A 15,960-nucleotide genomic window follows, 5' to 3' on the forward strand; every position below is an offset into this window, starting at 1 on the left:
ACACACATATATATATATGAGATATATACATATATGAGATATATACATATATATATGAGATATATACATATATATATGAGATATATACATATATATATATATGAGATATATACATATACAAAAAAAGATCCTCAAACAAGATTGGCCAAAATGTCTCTCCACACCATACATTGGCATGAAACTAGAATAGTTTAGGTCTTTCTATGCAAACCATATGCCAGAAATATGTCCCAGAGAACATGGCCAACAAAAAAGGAACAAGATTCCAAGGGAGAGGAAGATCCTCATGAGATGACGGACTAACGTTGCAAATCACTCCAACTAATATCCCAAAAGTAGTGAAAGGTCCCGCCTAAAAACAACAATGATGGAGATTGAAAAAAGCCTGCAACAATCCTATGTGAAGGAGAGAGCAGACAAAGAAGCCTGGGTTATAAAAAATATCAAGTCAAACCTAAAGGCCTTCTTTCATTATGCCAGATAAACAGGCTCAGTACACTGCAAAATAGGACCCCTCTTCCAGAAGGATGGCTCCCTCAGATAACCCAACCAGAATCAGTGAGGTACTGAATGACCAGTTCAAAGGTGCCTTTACCACCCCACCCCATTGGAACAGACAAGTGAATGAACCAGTGGATTTCTTTGCCGCCTCACCTATAACCAGTGAGGCAGTTACAATGGATTACATCGACATTGGTGAAGAAGATATAATACTAGCCATAGATGAAGTGGATGCAAACCCAACTGCTGGCCCTGATGGTTTCTCAGCAATCCTCCTCAAATCGTGTAAATGTGCCCTGACGAAACTACTACAGATTATCTTCCAGAGTTTCCTTGCAAATGGCAAACTGAAGGTGGGAACAATATGCCCAATCCATAAAGGAGGAAGCAGAGCAGATGCCGAAAATTACAGGCGTAGCTCTCTGACTTCACACACCAGCAAAGTCATGAAATTAACAGAGGGAAACTAATCACATTCCTTGAAGAAAACGACTTGCTGAGTTGATACCCAGTATGGTTTTCGACCTGACCCAGCTCCTACAGCATTATGATTGGGTGTTGAGGTAGTTATTCAACAACTCAAATGTGGACGTAATATACCTTTGCAAAAGATTTTGATAAAGTTGATAATGGTATGATATGCCACAAACTGTATGATCTTCGCATAGCTGGAAACTTGGAGAATGGTTACATGACTTTCTGAAAGATAGAAGTCAAGCAGTGGTGGTCAATGGAGCCACCTCAAAGAAAACACAAATAATGAGTGGTGTTCCATAGACCACTGTCTTGGGACCACTGCTTTTCATACTGACCCTCTCAGATATGCCTTCAGCTGCCCAGATAGCCATCCTTGCTAGCTGCATAGACGATACGCAAGTCGTGCAGAAAATACAAAACCCTAGCAATGTTGTAGGAGTTGGACACAATTTACAGAAGGGCTGAGGACAATAATATGCAGTTTAATGCCGGAAAATTCCTAACCTTGCTCTACCAACACCCAAAACTGAACGAAAAACTTACAGGTTAGACTGGCCCAGGAGGGATTACAATCCCAGAACTAAAATCAGTGTGGGTCCTGGGTATCGACATGAGTGATGATACCTCTTTCCAAGTGCACTTACCAAGATGGTGAGAAAGTACAGACGGTTGGCTGCATGGGTCCTGAGAACATTCAGAACCAGACAGAACAAAACCATGATGGTCCTGTGGAGGACATTCATCCTCAGCCGCCTTGACTACTACTCCCAACTGTGGTCACCCACCAGTGTAAAATTAACAGTGGACCTTGAAGCAAACCAGCGAAGCTTCACTAAGAAAATCATCTCATTGCAACAGCTCAGCTACTGGGAAAGGGTGAAATAGCTAAGATGCTACTCCCTGGAGCGAAGGCAGGAGTGATATGCAGTAATATACATCTGGAAGATCCTGGAAGGGAATGTGCCAAATTTTGGCACTGAAAGCTACACAAATGCCAGAACGGGTCACCACCGCATAGTGCCAAATATCCCAACAATGCCATCGTGCTTCAGGACCAGTTACTGCAACAGCTTGGGTTTCAAGGGCCCACAGGTTTCTAATATTCTCCAAAACTGGACCTCTTCCTCTCGAGAGTTCCAGATGAACCCACCTGGCGGCAGGAGGCGCAAATGAGGGCAGTGACATCAAACTTCCTGAATCACCAAATGCCACATATCAGAGGAGGCTCTCAATAATAAGTGTAGCAAAACAGTGGTGCCCCATCATGGCCACAGCTTTGAGCTGAAAATGATAAAACACACACACACACACACACTATATACAAACATACACTGTAAACACATATCTATATGTTAATGCGGTGCTCCAGCAAGGTTGCAGTCAAATGATTGAAACAATAATAATAATATATATATAAATTATAATTAAGGGTATCTAAAAGATACCACCATGCTAGATATAGCAGTCAAAACTTGACTCTAAAATCACATTAAATGTCCATACAGCACCAGGAAAGACAAAGAGACAAAATATTTTGTCTCTTTATCTTCTCTCCTGGTGTTATTTAATGTGGTTTTAGAGCCAAGTTTTGGCTGCTATATCTAGCATGGTGGTATCTTTTAGATACCCTTAATTATAATTATTACCTATGATGAGGTTTTTATTCCCATGCTAGACACCTGATATGATCGGTATTTTAAATAACGATCATATCCTTATTTACATAAATGTATATATATACATACATATATATATATATATATATATATATATATATATATATATATATATATATACACACACACACACGAACTCATATATTATACATTTTAGTAAATGGTATGTACACAAAAACAACTTTCAGGTCAGTCAGCAGAAAAGCAAGTCGTTAGTGCAAATAAGATCATGAAGCGATTTATTATTTACAAAAGGAGGGGGGGGGGATTACCACTACTATCAGTCGAGATATGAGATTTAAATTACTTTTTTCTTTTTCTTCCCCCCCCCCTCCTTTTCTCGTGAAAAGCCACCAAAGTTCACTTTTGAAATCAGTCATCACGAGAGACTGACGTATGTTTCATGAAACTTATTGGGCAATTTGGTTGCACAACTCGTGAAGTTGACTAATAGATTTTTAAAGGGGCACTTGCTGTTAAAAGCTGACGACATTCAAGTTGTCTGTTTCAATCGAATTATTACGTTCGCAAAGTAATCTATTCACTTTTTTTTTTTTAAATCTTTTACTTGTTTCAGTCGTTGAACTGCGCCCATGCTGGGATACCGATCACCTTTGAAGGGATTTAGTCGAAGAAAACGAGCTGAGTACTCACCCCCACTCGACTAAAACCCGGTGCTTATTCTGTCGGGTTAATTTGTCGAACCGTTAACTTACATAAACAAAAGAAAGGCAAACACACACACACACACACATATATATATATATATATATATATATATATATATATACGACGGACTTGTTTCAGGTTCCGTCTACCAAATCTACTCGTATGGTTTCGGTCGAAGGCGGGGCCATTTAGCCAAGGTGCCACACAATGGAACCGAACTCAAGACTCCATGATCGGGAAGCAAACTTCTCTACCACACACCCACACCTGCTTTATATATATATATATATATATATATATATATATATATATATATATGTGAGATATATATATATATATATATATATATATATGTGAGATATATATATATATATATAGATAGTATATATAGATAGATAGTATATATAGATAGATATATATACATATATATATATGTGAGATATATATATATATATATATATAGATAGTATATATAGATATATATATATACATATATATATATATATGTGTGAGATATATATATATATATATATGTGTGAGATATATATATATATATACACATGCACACACACATACATATATGTGAGATATATATATGTATACATACATACATATATATATATACATATATATATGTGAGATATATATGTGTGTATACATATCTATATATATATATATCTATATATCTACTACATATATATGTGAGATATATATATATATATATATATACATATATATATGTGGGATATATATATATATATATACATATATATATATATATATATATATATATATATATATATATATATATATATGTGTGTGGGATATATATATATATATATACATATATATATATATATATATATATATATATATATATACATATATATATATATATCTATATATATATTTGAGGTATACACATATGAGATATATATTATATGTATATATATATATATATATATATATATATATATACACACACACACATATATATATATGAGATATATACATATATGAGATATATACATATATATATGAGATATATACATATATATATGAGATATATACATATACAAAAAAAGATCCTCAAACAAGATTGGCCAAAATGTCTCTCCACACCATACATTGGCATGAAACTAGAATAGTTTAGGTCTTTCTATGCAAACCATATGCCAGAAATATGTCCCAGAGAACATGGCCAACAAAAAAGGAACAAGATTCCAAGGGAGAGGAAGATCCTCATGAGATGACGGACTAACGTTGCAAATCACTCCAACTAATATCCCAAAAGTAGTGAAAGGTCCCGCCTAAAAACAACAATGATGGAGATTGAAAAAAGCCTGCAACAATCCTATGTGAAGGAGAGAGCAGACAAAGAAGCCTGGGTTATAAAAAATATCAAGTCAAACCTAAAGGCCTTCTTTCATTATGCCAGATAAACAGGCTCAGTACACTGCAAAATAGGACCCCTCTTCCAGAAGGATGGCTCCCTCAGATAACCCAACCAGAATCAGTGAGGTACTGAATGACCAGTTCAAAGGTGCCTTTACCACCCCACCCCATTGGAACAGACAAGTGAATGAACCAGTGGATTTCTTTGCCGCCTCACCTATAACCAGTGAGGCAGTTACAATGGATTACATCGACATTGGTGAAGAAGATATAATACTAGCCATAGATGAAGTGGATGCAAACCCAACTGCTGGCCCTGATGGTTTCTCAGCAATCCTCCTCAAATCGTGTAAATGTGCCCTGACGAAACTACTACAGATTATCTTCCAGAGTTTCCTTGCAAATGGCAAACTGAAGGTGGGAACAATATGCCCAATCCATAAAGGAGGAAGCAGAGCAGATGCCGAAAATTACAGGCGTAGCTCTCTGACTTCACACACCAGCAAAGTCATGAAATTAACAGAGGGAAACTAATCACATTCCTTGAAGAAAACGACTTGCTGAGTTGATACCCAGTATGGTTTTCGACCTGACCCAGCTCCTACAGCATTATGATTGGGTGTTGAGGTAGTTATTCAACAACTCAAATGTGGACGTAATATACCTTTGCAAAAGATTTTGATAAAGTTGATAATGGTATGATATGCCACAAACTGTATGATCTTCGCATAGCTGGAAACTTGGAGAATGGTTACATGACTTTCTGAAAGATAGAAGTCAAGCAGTGGTGGTCAATGGAGCCACCTCAAAGAAAACACAAATAATGAGTGGTGTTCCATAGACCACTGTCTTGGGACCACTGCTTTTCATACTGACCCTCTCAGATATGCCTTCAGCTGCCCAGATAGCCATCCTTGCTAGCTGCATAGACGATACGCAAGTCGTGCAGAAAATACAAAACCCTAGCAATGTTGTAGGAGTTGGACACAATTTACAGAAGGGCTGAGGACAATAATATGCAGTTTAATGCCGGAAAATTCCTAACCTTGCTCTACCAACACCCAAAACTGAACGAAAAACTTACAGGTTAGACTGGCCCAGGAGGGATTACAATCCCAGAACTAAAATCAGTGTGGGTCCTGGGTATCGACATGAGTGATGATACCTCTTTCCAAGTGCACTTACCAAGATGGTGAGAAAGTACAGACGGTTGGCTGCATGGGTCCTGAGAACATTCAGAACCAGACAGAACAAAACCATGATGGTCCTGTGGAGGACATTCATCCTCAGCCGCCTTGACTACTACTCCCAACTGTGGTCACCCACCAGTGTAAAATTAACAGTGGACCTTGAAGCAAACCAGCGAAGCTTCACTAAGAAAATCATCTCATTGCAACAGCTCAGCTACTGGGAAAGGGTGAAATAGCTAAGATGCTACTCCCTGGAGCGAAGGCAGGAGTGATATGCAGTAATATACATCTGGAAGATCCTGGAAGGGAATGTGCCAAATTTTGGCACTGAAAGCTACACAAATGCCAGAACGGGTCACCACCGCATAGTGCCAAATATCCCAACAATGCCATCGTGCTTCAGGACCAGTTACTGCAACAGCTTGGGTTTCAAGGGCCCACAGGTTTCTAATATTCTCCAAAACTGGACCTCTTCCTCTCGAGAGTTCCAGATGAACCCACCTGGCGGCAGGAGGCGCAAATGAGGGCAGTGACATCAAACTTCCTGAATCACCAAATGCCACATATCAGAGGAGGCTCTCAATAATAAGTGTAGCAAAACAGTGGTGCCCCATCATGGCCACAGCTTTGAGCTGAAAATGATAAAACACACACACACACACACACTATATACAAACATACACTGTAAACACATATCTATATGTTAATGCGGTGCTCCAGCAAGGTTGCAGTCAAATGATTGAAACAATAATAATAATATATATATAAATTATAATTAAGGGTATCTAAAAGATACCACCATGCTAGATATAGCAGTCAAAACTTGACTCTAAAATCACATTAAATGTCCATACAGCACCAGGAAAGACAAAGAGACAAAATATTTTGTCTCTTTATCTTCTCTCCTGGTGTTATTTAATGTGGTTTTAGAGCCAAGTTTTGGCTGCTATATCTAGCATGGTGGTATCTTTTAGATACCCTTAATTATAATTATTACCTATGATGAGGTTTTTATTCCCATGCTAGACACCTGATATGATCGGTATTTTAAATAACGATCATATCCTTATTTACATAAATGTATATATATACATACATATATATATATATATATATATATATATATATACACACACACACACGAACTCATATATTATACATTTTAGTAAATGGTATGTACACAAAAACAACTTTCAGGTCAGTCAGCAGAAAAGCAAGTCGTTAGTGCAAATAAGATCATGAAGCGATTTATTATTTACAAAAGGAGGGGGGGGGGATTACCACTACTATCAGTCGAGATATGAGATTTAAATTACTTTTTTCTTTTTCTTCCCCCCCCCCTCCTTTTCTCGTGAAAAGCCACCAAAGTTCACTTTTGAAATCAGTCATCACGAGAGACTGACGTATGTTTCATGAAACTTATTGGGCAATTTGGTTGCACAACTCGTGAAGTTGACTAATAGATTTTTAAAGGGGCACTTGCTGTTAAAAGCTGACGACATTCAAGTTGTCTGTTTCAATCGAATTATTACGTTCGCAAAGTAATCTATTCACTTTTTTTTTTTTAAATCTTTTACTTGTTTCAGTCGTTGAACTGCGCCCATGCTGGGATACCGATCACCTTTGAAGGGATTTAGTCGAAGAAAACGAGCTGAGTACTCACCCCCACTCGACTAAAACCCGGTGCTTATTCTGTCGGGTTAATTTGTCGAACCGTTAACTTACATAAACAAAAGAAAGGCAAACACACACACACACACACATATATATATATATATATATATATATATATATATATACGACGGACTTGTTTCAGGTTCCGTCTACCAAATCTACTCGTATGGTTTCGGTCGAAGGCGGGGCCATTTAGCCAAGGTGCCACACAATGGAACCGAACTCAAGACTCCATGATCGGGAAGCAAACTTCTCTACCACACACCCACACCTGCTTTATATATATATATATATATATATATATATATATATATATATATATATATATATATATATATATATATATATATATATATATATATATATATATATATATATATATATATATATATATATATATATATATATATATATATATAATTATGTGTATTTCTTCTTAATGAATAAAAATTCTTCTGATAGAATAAATGGGTTAATAGAAATCAATGTAGCAAAGAACACAAAATAACTGTGGTTTAGTTCCTGTTTTTAAGGCAGGAACTCCTTGAAATTTTGGGTATTTGAGTATATTTGTTATGACTATAAAATTCCCGCCCACATCTTACAAGTTTCTCTTGCAGCACCCGTTTAACGGTTGAGGGGCAATGATTGAAAATAAAATTTAAAAAAAGAGAACAATTGAAATTATTTAGATCCGAAGTACCGAAACCTAATAATCACAATATAAAGGGAATTTGAACATATTCATAAATTGTGAGAGATTTATTAAGAAGATAAAAAAATTTACCTTCTGAAGGCAGATTAATTCAAGATTAATTAAACACTAAGCGGTTGTGAACAGAATTAAAAAAAGAAAAAAAATGAATAATAAAGAAATAAATTAGTATTAATCCATCTTAAATGCATAACCAGAGCTAATGCGTCAGTAAACAACAACCGAATTAATCATTGATAAGTTACCCTCATTTCTACGCAAAATAAACGTCCTGTCCACTATCATTGCAACACATGTATGTATATATATATATATATATATATATATATATATATATATATATAGACACACATATATATATATACATACATACACACACATGCACGAACATACTGAAATTAATATACAACGTATATGTACAATGTTGTATCGTTGTTATGTTGTTTATTTATGTCAGTGTAGTTGTAGGTAAGAATGCTTACGATTTTACAAAGATAAATGTTTATTAAAAGTTATTTTTCTCTCATTCTATGTGTGCATTGTAAGCAATAAATTCACAACCACAGGGCACATGCAATATGTTTATGTATATAACATATATTACATATGCACACACAGTTATTGAAATTAATATGCATAACGTAATGTGCACAGCGTTATATCAATCCGTGGCAGTCGTGATGTTTACTAAGTGAAAAAACAACATTAAAAAGTTTTCTTAACCGCTCTCATAGTCATCAGACTAATTCTCAGTGACCTAGGTGGTTTTTAAAAAATTCTGTTTTTGCTTGTTTTTGTTTTCGAGAGCTTTCAGATTTTCTAGGACCACTGTTTGTGTTCTGTCGTAGCTTAATTATTTCATAGGTTTACTGCTCCAGAATTAATATAAATTCATTTACTGCAAATAAATTATGCCTAGTGGTTGATCAAGCACTGGCCCAAGTTTCTTGTATAAATGAACAATAATACTTCCTTCATTTGTTTAAATTTTTATATTCCTAAACATTATGGTCAATATACAGATATTGACCAACATTATCATTATTATAGATATAATTCATTTGTAAAATCTCGGAGGAAAATTAGAAGTCTGACAGACCGAGAGAAAAGAAAATAATAATAGAGTTTGCGAAAGCAAAAAAATGATACGCCGCTTTACTACACCATCGCCTTTCGACTTGAAAGTTCAGCAGTTGAATTGCTGTTTATGTGAGGTAAACAACATTAAATTACCCAAACAAACTCGTGGTTAAATTGTGTGAAGTCTGTATTGTATTGCAGTTTGTTGTTATCTATGTTAACTTCCACGCCGCTCTTCTCAGTGAATCGTTAGTTACGTTTGAATTTACAAAAATGTCTAAGTACTCAATATCGAAATGGAGTATAAGTGAAATATTTACTATAGCAGCTTAGATTTATTCTGTTGGTACTCTGAGTTTCGCAAATCTTTGCTGATCGCGAAACTAAGACTATGTATAAGTGCGAAGGCAGTAAAGATACACCACACTTACAATACTATACAAACTGTTGTTGTTAAAAGAGTACGTTATACGATTAAGATCAGTGTCAACATACACCTTAATAAAAAAATTTCTAATTTTAAATGACAGGTGGTGGGCTTGAACATGGGACACACTAACAAGTTCGGTGTGTTTTAGGCCCACCGTGAACTGAATGATTTTTCGAAATATTTTGTAGAAGTTATTTATACGGTAAGTTGCTCGAGAATCAGAAAAATTGCTATCAATAATGAAATACAATTTGTATTATAATACTTGTGATGCTTAATTATTCAACATCAGTTGTCTGTAGGAAGTTGGCTAACTTTAATCTACTTCAAAATTGTCCGCTAACGAAAGATCACTTTATACAATATCGTCTACGAAGTATAAGGCAAGTTACTTTAATTCGGAAAAAATTGTTTTGATGGAGAAGAAAAAGACCGATATAATAATAATAATGAGATGGAGAATGCAAAAAAGATTGGTGGTGGTAGGGTATATTTTATATATATTTTTATACATCTAAGGCAATGGATATAACACGTAGGTCCAGTCAGTTCTTACCAACAGAAATTTAGAAAATAAATGAATAAAATAAGCCAAAACATTAACGACTGAATGAACAAGATATATTGAATAAACTTTAAAGTAATGAATTATTCATTACACATAAAATAATATATTCGCTTTCGAAGAAATAGTTCAAAAGATTTGTTGCAAAAAAGCAACCATATGTATATTCAGCCGCGCCTCCCCTTCCGATTATTGTTTTGGAAGTTTAAAAAGTTAAATAACTGTTAAAGTCATTGATGAAAACAAGAATGTTTAATAGCACATATGTCAAGAGAACATACAAACATATATATATATATATATATATAGGTGTATGTATGTATTGTGTTAAATGGGAAAAACCGACGGAAACAGATAAATACAGAGGAATGTTTGTTTAAAAGACTGACTTTTCATAGACATATGTTAAGGATTTGATATCATTTTGAAAACAAAACCAGAAAGAAAAAAAATAAAGGCGAACAAAATTCAAAGCAAAACAAAAAAATATCCATACCTATTTAGAAATATATATATGTATATATATATATATATAAATATATATACTTTTGATTGTTGTTTTGTGTCTTTTTGAAGATATACAGGATCAGAAAACGTAATAAAAATTCCTATGAAAGTAAATGATCTCTGTCTGTCTGTCTGTCTGTCTCCTATTATAAACCAGCCTCTGTCATCAGAAGCAGTGAAGTTGTAGGAGTGGTACTTGGTGGTGATGGTGGTAAATAAAGAGATGATATCTGGAAATGACAGTAACAACACTGGACAGGATGGATATTTAATTAGTTCACTTAAAAACTTTCCGAGTTCGAATCCCGCTAGAGTCGATGACATATAAAACAAAGAAGTAAAAAAAAAAATTTAAAAAAGTACCGGTGATACACTGATTACATATATGTATCCCCTTCCCTAAGAAGAAATGACCTTGGGCTCAGTCAAAAGAAATCAATACTTGTGGTAACGACCAAGCTTAGCAAGTAGCTACAGGTTCTCTCACGTAAGTGATAGAGAGAGAGGGAGAAAGAGAGAGAGCGAGAGAGGTTCTCCCGCTTTCTATGAATACGCCAAGGTATAATAGTTTATGATGCAGCCTGCCGAGACACTGGCAAAACAGCAGCTGCATCCAAGTGATGTTGTCATCACTTATCGCGCGCGCGCGCGCACTCACATACATAACATACATACATACACACAACGGTATCGTTACTACTACTACTACTACTACTACTACTATAATTGTTCACTGTTGCCTTTAAATCAATACAACTGACTGGTTTAATAGCTTAGTCATGCAGTTTATTTAGGTCAACATGTCCTCCTTTGAAGTGGAGGGCTGGCTTCGGCAGTCAAGCTCTGAAGGCTGACAAGGCCAGACCAGCATTATTGGCTGACAAGAATCATTGGAGCTGGTTTTTCTTTTCTTTTCTTCCTTCCTTTCTTTATCTGCTAATGCTAAAAACCTTCAGAGCTCGCTTCTGTTTGAGCATTCCATTAATGTTCAGCCAGTCTCAACCAGGCAATGTTTACATAAAAGCTATATCTCAAAGGCGGCAGCAGCTGGTTAATCAGTTTCAGACAAGCTAAAGAAGATATTTTCGTCACCTCCCCCATCTTCCCTCCTATCTCCTCCTCCAATAACGTAAATAATATAAAGGCTGCATTAAGAAGTTCGCACTGAACACTTTTTGTTTTTAGAGCCGCCGCCGCCGACAGAAAGATATGAGTTTCACAGAGAAATTATAGTAATAAATAATGAGACATATCAATGTGACTGTTTGTTGTTGATAAAACGACAGTGCCGAGTTTAAGACGTAAGCTTTTAGGTAATCCGAGTTCGTGACCCGGTTTCAATTCCCAACTGAAACCCTTTCCACTTCATTCATGTCTATGAGAGAGGGGGGTAAAATAGAGAGGTTATAGATTGGTAGCCTTTCCGCTTACCCATTTCCCTTTGGATAATCTCGGGATTTTAAGCTATTGTAAGAAATTAAAAACGCTACAGAAAACAGCAGAAACTACGGGGAAAGGGAAAAGTTTCTATATACTCTTTACTTTTTTACTCTTTTACTTGTTTCAGTCATTTGACTGCGGCCATGCTGGAGCACCGCCTTTAGTCGAGAAAATCGACCCCAGGACTTATTCTTTGTAAGCCTAGTACTTATTCTATCGGTCTCTTTAGCCGAACCGCTAAGTTACGGGAACGTAAACACACCAGCATCGGTTGTCAAGCGTTGTCGGGGGGACAAACACAGACACACACATATATATACATATGTATATATACGACGGGCTTCTTTCAGTTTCCGTCTACCAAATCCACTCACAAGGCTTTGGTCGACCCGAGGTTATAGTAGAAGACACTTGCCCAAGGTGCCACGCAGTGGGACTGAACCCGGAATCATGTGGCTGGTAAGCAAGCTTGCTTCGAGCAAATTTATAACAGACATTGAAGTCATTACTGTCCCGTTTTTTGTTTGTTTTTTTTTTGTGCTGTTTCTTTTTGACTCAGTATATCGTGAGGACTACATTATCCTGCGTCCTCATTTAAGGCAGCAAGCTGTGATTTGAGAGACTTGGCTGCTATTTCTTCTTGGCTCGGTGACTAGATAAAAATGCTAAAGCTGACCCTAATTGTCAATAAATTTTATAAATGTGGACAATCGTTAATAAAGGTTAAGATTAGCACTATATAACATACATGAATAATTGATCTGAGGATGATGTTTAATCGAGTCGGCCACACACTGTTGAACGCTTAATGTTCGACTGAAAGATTATACTAGAACTGTACAAAAGTTGGTATAATTTTTTTTTAATTATCTGACATAAATCGTTCAAGTTGCACATGTTGGTAGAGTAACTCTTCTCCTACACAAAGCTACTACTCAACATAGTCTCCATCACAATCAATGCATTTGCGCCATCGTTGAACTCAATTTACGAATCATCTTCAAAAAATTTCAAGTGTGCAGTGTTGTACTAATTTCTCAACGGCCACTTTCACCTGTGTCGTCAAATATTTGTTCCCCCAACACTGTTCTTCATTATATTCAACAGGTAGAAGTTGGAAGATATCAGATCCAGACTGAATGGTGGATGGGGAACCTACTGACCAGTCCACTGATTGTTGACAAATATGTGTAGTCAAGCATTCTTGTGGTGAATGTGGATCATTTTCAGGTTCTTGTTCGTTTTTTTCCTCCTAGTGGTTTCTTTTGCTTTTTATGTATCCCTCATTGTTCATAGTATAGCCATGTTCAATGAAATAATGCCTTTGTCATCTCCAAGAAGAAAAAAAAAATTACCATGACTTTCTGTGCTGATTATAGGCTCCTGAACATCTTGGAGAAGAGGTGTGACACCATTCCATTGAAAAAGCATTTGTTTCTAGATCATAACGATATGCCCTCTTTTTATTTTGTCACTAAATCAGAAAATACATTTCTTCATTGGCTTCCAATGCTTCTAGCTGATCAAAGCAGACTTTCACCTGTCACTCTTCCAAATCAGGTGTTGACGGCAATCACAGATTGCCTGCACAAGTCAATTCTGCTTGCTAGCAATCTGAGTCAGTGGTCGCAGTTGATGGTCTTCCACGGCGTAGTTTGTCTTCCATTATTGTCTTTCCTCTTCTTAAACCCTCTAGCTTTAAACCAGCCATATAAGGACCAAATATTCAACCCGTTTTGGGCTCAAACAGGTCAGATCCAACCTCTCACATCTACCCTACAATGTCATTCTAAAAATAAACTAACACAACATTGAAATCTTGAAACTTCATAATGCATGATTAATTCAAAATAACATGAATAAATAAGAACTGCATCTGACAGAATAATCTGAAAGCTAAAGGGTTTAACTTCATCTGTCTGTATACCTTGCTCATATCAATGATGTCATCTATGTCAAAAACCAGTAGCCTTTTGTAGATGTCAAACATCCTTTAGCTCCCCCTTCATCAAGAACTAAATGATGGAATGTTGCTTCTGCTTAGAGCCCATTGTTTGCAAGAAGAGTTTCTTATTTCTTTATTGCCCACAAGGGGCTAAACACAGAAGGGACAAACAGAGACAGACAAAGGGATTAAGTTGATTACATCGACCTCAGTGCGTAACTGGTACTTAATTTATCTACCCTGAAAGGAAAGTCGACCTAGGCGGAATTTGATCTTAGAACGTAGCGACAGACGAAATACCGCTAAGCATTTCGCCCGGCGTGCTAATGTTTCTGCCAGCTCGCCAGGAAGAAGAGTTTCTATAGAGATAGAGTTACTCAACCAACCAACATGATTTGAACAACCAATATTATTCAATAAAAGAAAGTTATGCCCACTTTTGTAGTACTTTCAGGGCAACTTTCATATGCACTGTCCATGGCAGGACTAAGCAAATTAGTGAAGACAAAAACTACCAAATATCAGAGAAAGAGTTGATGATTACATAGTTTAGTAACTGATGAGAACAGAGCAGTGGTCCTTAAACTGGGGTATGCAAGAGGAAAAAGCAGGGGTACTTGAGGAAGTAATTACCCCTAACTAAAGGCTACATGAGTGTTTAGAAAATGTGTAGAGAGCCATTTACTTTTCCTATTCACTTATCATTGTACATTTATTGCCAAAACCAAATTTGGCACAAGACTGTTGAGAATGATATGTGGGTGTGCTTCTCTGAAAGTCTGCCCAGAATTGAGTTACTTGTTAAAGAGAACTAAGCTGGTCCCACTCGTTAAAAATGTAAATGAAATTAATTTCTTCCATAGGTGCATGGCCAGAGATTTGTGGGTAGGGAACAAGTTTATTATATCAACCCTAGTACTTGGCTAGTACTTAATTCTATTGAACCTAGAAGGATGAAGGCCAATGTTGATCACAAGGGAATTCAAATTCTTTAAATTAGATTAAAAGTGCCTGTTGTCTGTTCTATATTCTTCACATGGTGTATGCCAACATTTTCCACACATCCTGCACAGGCAGCCATATGCATCTGCTTCTTCATGCTAGCATGGGTTGAATGAATGCATCATTGTCTTACAATAGGATGTCCTTCTTGATGCAAGCCTTTATCTGTTCTTCAAGGCAGCAGTTGCATTGTCCCCTCACTATCTATTCATTCTATTACAACTATAACAGCAAGAATTCCTCCAAATTTGCCTATTGTTGTCTACTGTCCATTTTATCCTTCAATTGTGGATCCTTAGACAACTGTTCATCCTAATCCTCAATGTGCAGTTTCAGTCACAGATGGGACATATAAATGTTTGGTTGGAGAGACTAGGTATTAATCTATCTACATGCCTTTTATACTCACTTCTGATAGTATCCTGTTTTTAACACCAAAGTGAAAAGATGGTAGCAATGCTTTTCACAGCTGAAGGGTTACAGACCACACCCCTTTCAGCCAGTTCACCCAACACATCTATCTCTCTTCCTCTCATCACCCCATACTATACTCACATGGCACTAACTGCTATTCCTAATCCTTACTTCTTAAAACTTTCTCAGCAATTCCCTTCTTGAAATGGCTTTATGCAAATACACGTTCAAACTGATGAACACCAACTGCATCAGTCACACCAGTGTCAGAGAACATGAA

At 36.3% G+C, this 15,960-nt stretch overlaps 1 protein-coding gene across 6 annotated transcripts in view; it reads right to left on the reverse strand.

Annotated features, from left to right (window-relative positions):
- Positions 1 to 15,960, reverse strand: part of LOC106875029 (jumonji domain-containing protein 1C) — a 354,655-nt gene that overhangs the window by 182,443 nt on the left and 156,252 nt on the right. The window contains exon 1 of one of the 6 annotated variants that reach the window (XM_089362409.1): positions 10,869 to 11,639. The exons of the other annotated variants lie outside the window; for them this stretch is intronic. The gene's annotated coding sequence lies outside the window, so the exon portion shown is untranslated. Of the gene's footprint in view, positions 1 to 10,868; positions 11,640 to 15,960 lie in introns of those variants that run through there. 6 annotated transcript variants of the gene reach the window in all.

The sequence above is a fragment of the Octopus bimaculoides genome, chromosome 14 (genome assembly GCF_046866305.1).
Source record: "Octopus bimaculoides isolate indiv1 chromosome 14, ASM4686630v1, whole genome shotgun sequence".
In the NCBI taxonomy this organism is placed as follows: domain Eukaryota; kingdom Metazoa; phylum Mollusca; class Cephalopoda; order Octopoda; family Octopodidae; genus Octopus; species Octopus bimaculoides.